This window comes from Macrobrachium rosenbergii, chromosome 27 (genome assembly GCF_040412425.1).
Source record: "Macrobrachium rosenbergii isolate ZJJX-2024 chromosome 27, ASM4041242v1, whole genome shotgun sequence".
Lineage (NCBI taxonomy): Eukaryota > Metazoa > Arthropoda > Malacostraca > Decapoda > Palaemonidae > Macrobrachium > Macrobrachium rosenbergii.
This window is the reverse complement of record NC_089767.1, coordinates 18,747,558-18,754,224: the sequence shown is the minus strand read 5'-3', so window position 1 is coordinate 18,754,224 and position 6,667 is coordinate 18,747,558.

Genomic DNA, 6,667 nt, shown 5'->3' with positions numbered 1-6,667 from the left:
CATATGGTTGACATGTTATTTCCACATATTGTTCTTTGGACATATCTGGTTCTTTGGGCCTGATCTTATGCCGCTGTTAGCATTCCTTCTGTAGTCATTGCCATGTTTCGTTGCCGGCTAGTTCTTTAGTCTGTCTCTTGTACTGTCCGTGCATTGGTTTGCTGTGCCATTCCTCTGCTCTGTTTTTCATTCTCCTGTCTCTGTATATTTCTGGGTCTTCGTCTACTTTTATCAGTCCTTCTTCTCATGCACTCCTTAGCCACTCGTCTTCACTGGTTTTCAGGTATTGCCCCAGTGCTCTGCTCTCGATGTTGACGCAGTCCTCTGTGCTTAGCAGCCCTCTCCCTCCTTCCTTTCGTGTTATGTATAGTCTATCTGTATTTGCTCTTGGGTGTAGTGCTTTGTGTATTGTCATGTGTTTCCTAATTTTCTGGTCTATGCTGCGTAGTTCAGCTTTCGTCCACTCCACTACTCCCGCGTTGTATCTGATTACAGGTACTGCCCATTTGCGTTCATGGCTTTCATCATGTTTCCAGTGTTGAGTATCTCCTTAAGTCTCTGCACATAGTCTTTCCTGATTTTTATTATTATTATTATTATTATTATTATTCCTTCAAAAATCAAACACTACTAATAAGAAAATTAATCATGCATATTTCCGCCTTTACTTTGCTTATTGAAGCCCTTATTAAGCAGGAATAGACAGTATTACTGAGAGAGAGTCTATGATTTTTTTATATAACGCTACCTAAAAGTTTTAAAACTCCAACTTCGGACGGAATCCGTAAAATAATCATGGCGAGTATACCGATGAAATCTCTTCTATTAAATGAGGAAAATAATTTTATTTCCAAGTTTAGATGAAAACTTCCTATTTCCTTTTTCATGACGCTTTTATAAAAAAAAAAAAAAATATACCATACATCGAACCTTTATTGTCAGAATATACCGAGGTAAGACTTCCGGTTTTTCGTATTACACACACACACACACACACACACACACACACACATATATACATACATATATATATATATATATATATATATATATATATATATATATATATATATATATATATATATGTATACATTGTTAACAAGACTAAACCCTGTATTCACATTTATAAGACTTCTTTCCTGATCGCTGGTGATCAGGACTGAAGTGTTATCAAATGAAATATCAGGTCTTAACAGTTTTTTGTTAGTGGGCCCTTTAAATATTACACAAACACACACATATATACATATACAAATGAAATATAAGATTCTGTCTTAACACTTTTTTTTTGTTAGTATCAAAGGGAAGGCCCTTTAACAAGGAGGTCACGTTGCCCACTAACCACGAGAAGGATAAAAGTCTATCACCTCTCGTACATATATATACCTGTCGTTTTCAGATATATTCATTAGAGCTGGATAGACCCATCCTCACCATATATAGTGGGCAATGTATAGACTTTTATCCTTCTCGTGGTTAGGTGGGCAACGTGACCTCCTTGTGATTAAGGTAATAGGCTCTTCATTCTTATATATATATATATATATATATTATATACCAGTAGATGCATATATTTCAGCCTAAAAAAGCAATAAAAACGATTGCCCACTTACGATGGTAGGATGGGTCTATTCCAGCTCTAATGAATATATCTGAAAACGATAGGTATATATATGTATAGGTACTTTTATATATATGACCTCCTTGTGATTAAGGTAACTCCGGGTTCGCTTCCGCGGCCGGCCGTCACAGGCTCTTCATTTCTTCCTTTGGATATCGTAGTTACAAGCATATAAAATGCGCGAGGAATTATGAAGTTATAGGGCATTATATTATTATATATATATATATATATATATATATATATATATATATATATATATATATAATGACTATAATAACTCCGACACATGATTTATAAATCTCACTTAACCACAAGGAAATGAAAAACTGTGTAAATCCTGATCGGTTTCGGCTTTATTTCTAAGCCACTTTTGAAGGACTGACATAGTGTAGAAACGCAATATATATGAGACAGGGAGAGAGAGACAGAGTTGGGGTGTTTTGTATAAATGAAACTGATGATGAACATAATAAATATATTGATATCAATGATCTATTAGAGGCTATATAATCCTTCAAGCATAGCCATTACCCAGATAATACCCCGAGAGTGAATGACAGTACGCAGTATTTTATTTGGGAGATGATGGCTTAAAGAACACATTTATTGATAAGCAGCCTGGATCAAAAGTTGTGCTGAGAGACCTTGGATAAGTGCAAGGGAGCAACAATGGACATCAGTTTTGAAAAGGAAAAGATTGCAAAGGCGGTAACTATGTGACGGGGAGACGGTCAAGAAATTTTGTGGAAATGTTTAGAAGCAGTCCTACAACAGAATGAGGGGTTATGGTTGGAACCAATGTTGCTTTTGGTTGTGTTCAACTTATGACCATTAGTATAATAAAAGATATCCTTGAAGACAAGATAACAAAATGCATACGACCAGCTCCATTTTCTGTTAAAGACATGTAAGTGACAACGAGATATATAGTAGGTAAACTGCAACTGTTTAAAAATCATGCTGTAAGACAAATGACACTGCAGTTTTTATTTTTCATGTTGATATTTCTATTTCATATTCTCTCAGCTTTATTCATGTCTCTGCAGTGACGTGTAAATCATACGGGAAAGGAGGAAAGACACTAGGGATAAACAGGGGCTGATATATACTAAAGAGAATGACTAAAATCCTTGGAATTTAGGTCATTTTTACCTTATGAAGTCCCGCTCGATATTCCATGAGAGGTAGACAAAAGTAAATAAAAAAAACTTTATTTACGAAATAAAGTAGTAGGTTACAGCATGTACAGTACTCATTATGTCATTGCTTTTAAAATATAGGAAACCTTTCCGCAGGAGTATAAAAATAGTTGCAGAAATAAGAAAATGAATAAAAATACCAAAAACCGATATTCTGTTTCCAGGTACATCATTTTCCTTTGCCATGTGAATCAGTGAAAAAAAAATCGAAAAAAGCAAGAATACTTTTTTTTGGCAGTTGTGATACAAGAGCTTTAAAAATATGAAACTATTTTTGCATTCATATCGGTGCAATTTTTCAGTCAAGAAATATTTTCGACTGCGCTTAATCTTTCTCTATTCTATCTTTGTCTCTTTCACCGTCTCTCTCTCTCACACACACACACACACACACACATACTGTACATACATACATACATACATATATACATATATATATATATATATATATATATATATATATATATATATATATATATATATATATATATATATATATAATACAGCACGAAGGATCGCGTGCTTGAGAATATCACTAAGTCAACTTCGGAAGGTGAGTGAAAACCGGGACTGAACAAGTACTTTCGTAGTTTATTCTACATTTTCAAGTTCACACTGGCTTGCACAACGCACATGACGAGGGTATGTAAACGCATGTGATTCAAATGATCTTGCTTTTAAGTGTGAACTTGAAAATGTAGAATAAACTACGAAAGTACTTGTTCAAAGTCCCGGTTTTCACTCACCTTCGACGGGGACTTAGTGATATATATATATATATATATATATATATATATATATATATATATATATATATATATATATATATATATATATATATATATATATATATAATATATGAAATTTTTTATCACACCGTGATTTATATGCAATCATGAAGCTACAAATGTCGCTTAATATCAAATTCACGTTACCTCGGGAATATCTCCGATGAAGAAATAGCACCGAAGGGGAATTTATAAGTGATAAATGGATTGGTATATCTCCGATGAAGAATTATCACCGAAGGGGAATTTATAAGTGATAAATGGATTGGTACTGACCCGGCAGTACCAATCCATTTATCACTTATAAATTCCCCTTCGGTGATAATTCTTCATCGGAGATATTCCCGAGGTAGCATGAATTTGATATTAAGCGACATTTGTAGCTTCATGATTTTTTATATATTATATATATATATATATATATATATATATATATATATATATATATATATATATATACATATACATATACATACATACATACATATATATATATATATATATATATATATACATAAATATATATATATATATATATATATATATATATAGTGTATGGGTGCTCCCTTGGTACAAAGGTAAAGGTGAAAGAGGCAACCTTAAGAATATTAACTTAATTTTCATTAGCATACCAGGGAGGTTACAAGGCCTGCTTAGGAAAATGAGATTGATGACATAAACACTGATAGATAAAAGAACAATTTAAGTTTCGAAAAAAAAGAGGGTGTGTGAATAAATCGTATGTTGTGAAAGTTTATGAGAAGTTTATGAGTCAAGGTAACTAGTTCTGTGTGGCATAAATAGACCTAGAAAAGTGTTTTGGTAGAACTGATAAAGAAGCAATGTGGATGGGTTTAAGAATATATGGAACTGAAGACAAGATGTTCTGAGTTATTAAGAGGTTTTATAACTGAACTGTAGCGTGTTTTAGAACGTGTAGATTAAGAAATGACTAGTTTGATGTAAAAGTGGGAATAAGCCACGGGTGTGTTATATGGCTATTCGGTATACTTACTGATAGAGTGTTACAAGAACTCAGGACAAGGATAGCAGGTGATGTAAAATTGAGGCCTGAGAAAAACAAATCACGAAAGGAGTTTAGAGTTGCTGCTGTTTGCCTATGATACAGTACTGTTTGAGTATAATGAAGAAAAACTGCATCAATTTATAATCTGAAAGTGCTTGCCAAAGGAGAAGCTGAGAGCAAATAATAATTGGAAATCAGGAAGATGAAGCAGTGAATGCTGATATGGATGATGGTAAAATGAAACAGTGGATTTGTATAGGTATTTGGGAGACAATGGAATAAATGATTGTATGATGACAGAAGAGTCGAGTCACAGAAAGAACTGAAGAAAGAATGGTAGTAGGATTTAAAAGACTGGGAAGAGACTTGAAGCGTCTATGGAGGCCAAGGTTGGACTTCATCGAGGAGACATGGACCGGTAAAGAAGTTTGAGTGACTTTGCAGAAACTGAGTTTTGTTTAGCTGAATTCCTTATACAAAGGAGCATCAACCATGTCTAATAGCCATCCAATGATGAGGTTCTTTATTCACATGGTAATGTTATTTTCTCGTATTGCTATCGGCCCTAATCTGGCGTTCTGTTCAAACTTCGAGAGAAGTAGGTTGTTCTGGGCTTTGCTTTACCTTATTCATAGCTAATGAACTATTTAGTGCCAGATACTGTCCACTGTCAGCTTAGGTAGAAGCAGTTTCTAGGCATACAGAACACTGGCAATTTTAATAACAGTGGCTTGAAGGAATCTAGTGCTAAAAATGATCACTACCCAAGTGTTTGTAAATGGGAGAAAAAGGTTTTGTTGCACAATTTTACAAATAATTGGTAATTCTAATTTTAAAGACAGCTAAGACACCGTCTCCAAGGATTTTAGTTATATGAGCCTGGGTAGAATTTCCTAATGTTCATTTTGAATTTCACGCAGGTACAACTTCAGTGTTTATTTCGCTAAATTTTGAAACAGATGAAAAGTCGATTGTATGTTTAAGAGAAGCGAGACGGAAGCAGGATGAAGGAATTTTCAATAATTCATGATTCATGATGAAGAAATCTTCAATAATTGATGATTAAGGAAATACATTAAAATGTTTAAGTAGTCAATTATATTTAGATACCAGCGCTGAAAACCAGCCAATTCAGTACAGGCAGAAGTTTAGCTCTTTATTGCCAGGACTCTAGAATAAGAAAAGTTTCCTTTTCTTAAAATTAGGATATACATTTGAAGAGAAAGGTATGTAGTCTCCTCACTCGAAAGAAGGAGTGTACAGTGTGAAAACAGGGATTGTGTAAAATTAAGGAAAAAAGGCAAGGAAATCAGGTACTGAATGCAAATAGCCTCAACAATTCTAAGGAGGGCCGTTAGCTTGGTGTTTATAGCAGGTATTGGCAATTACAAGAGATTGTCCACTACGAAGCTTAGTTGGAGCTTGCATGGTGTAGCCAAATGAGAATATTCGAGCAGAGATCTAAATTACTGAGGTAATATTCGTTTAATCAATACATTATTGCAATGCTAGAGCTTTATGGACCGTTGGCCATTTCCTTTGATTATATTAGGGGAAAACACTTTACCAATATTTTTTTTTTTACTTTACACTAGAAAAGGTGAATGTTTTTCTATATGTTTGCTTCATTGTTTTCCAGGTAAACTTTGAATGATTTGCTTTATCAATATAAGTATATTACTGAGAATTCATGTTTAGGAATAGTGTTACATACGCACAACTATTTTCTCCCAAGGGTAGGTTAAAGTTTTGCCTCATTTAGAGCAAAGCCACAGCATCTCAGCTGAAATATATTTTCCTATGTGGAATTAAATACGTAAACATTACACTCCAGGTTTTGACAATAACTGAAGGCATAACGATTTCATTATCTTTCTTTTCCTTCATTTCTTGCAGTTTGTGTAATTTAGTCTTTTTTCTCTCTTCATTTCAAAAGTAATTTCAACATATTTTCCTGTAAATGGAAGGAACAGACATGATAGCCGTATCTAGTCGAGATGTTAAAAGTATGATTCCATGTACACGTTTA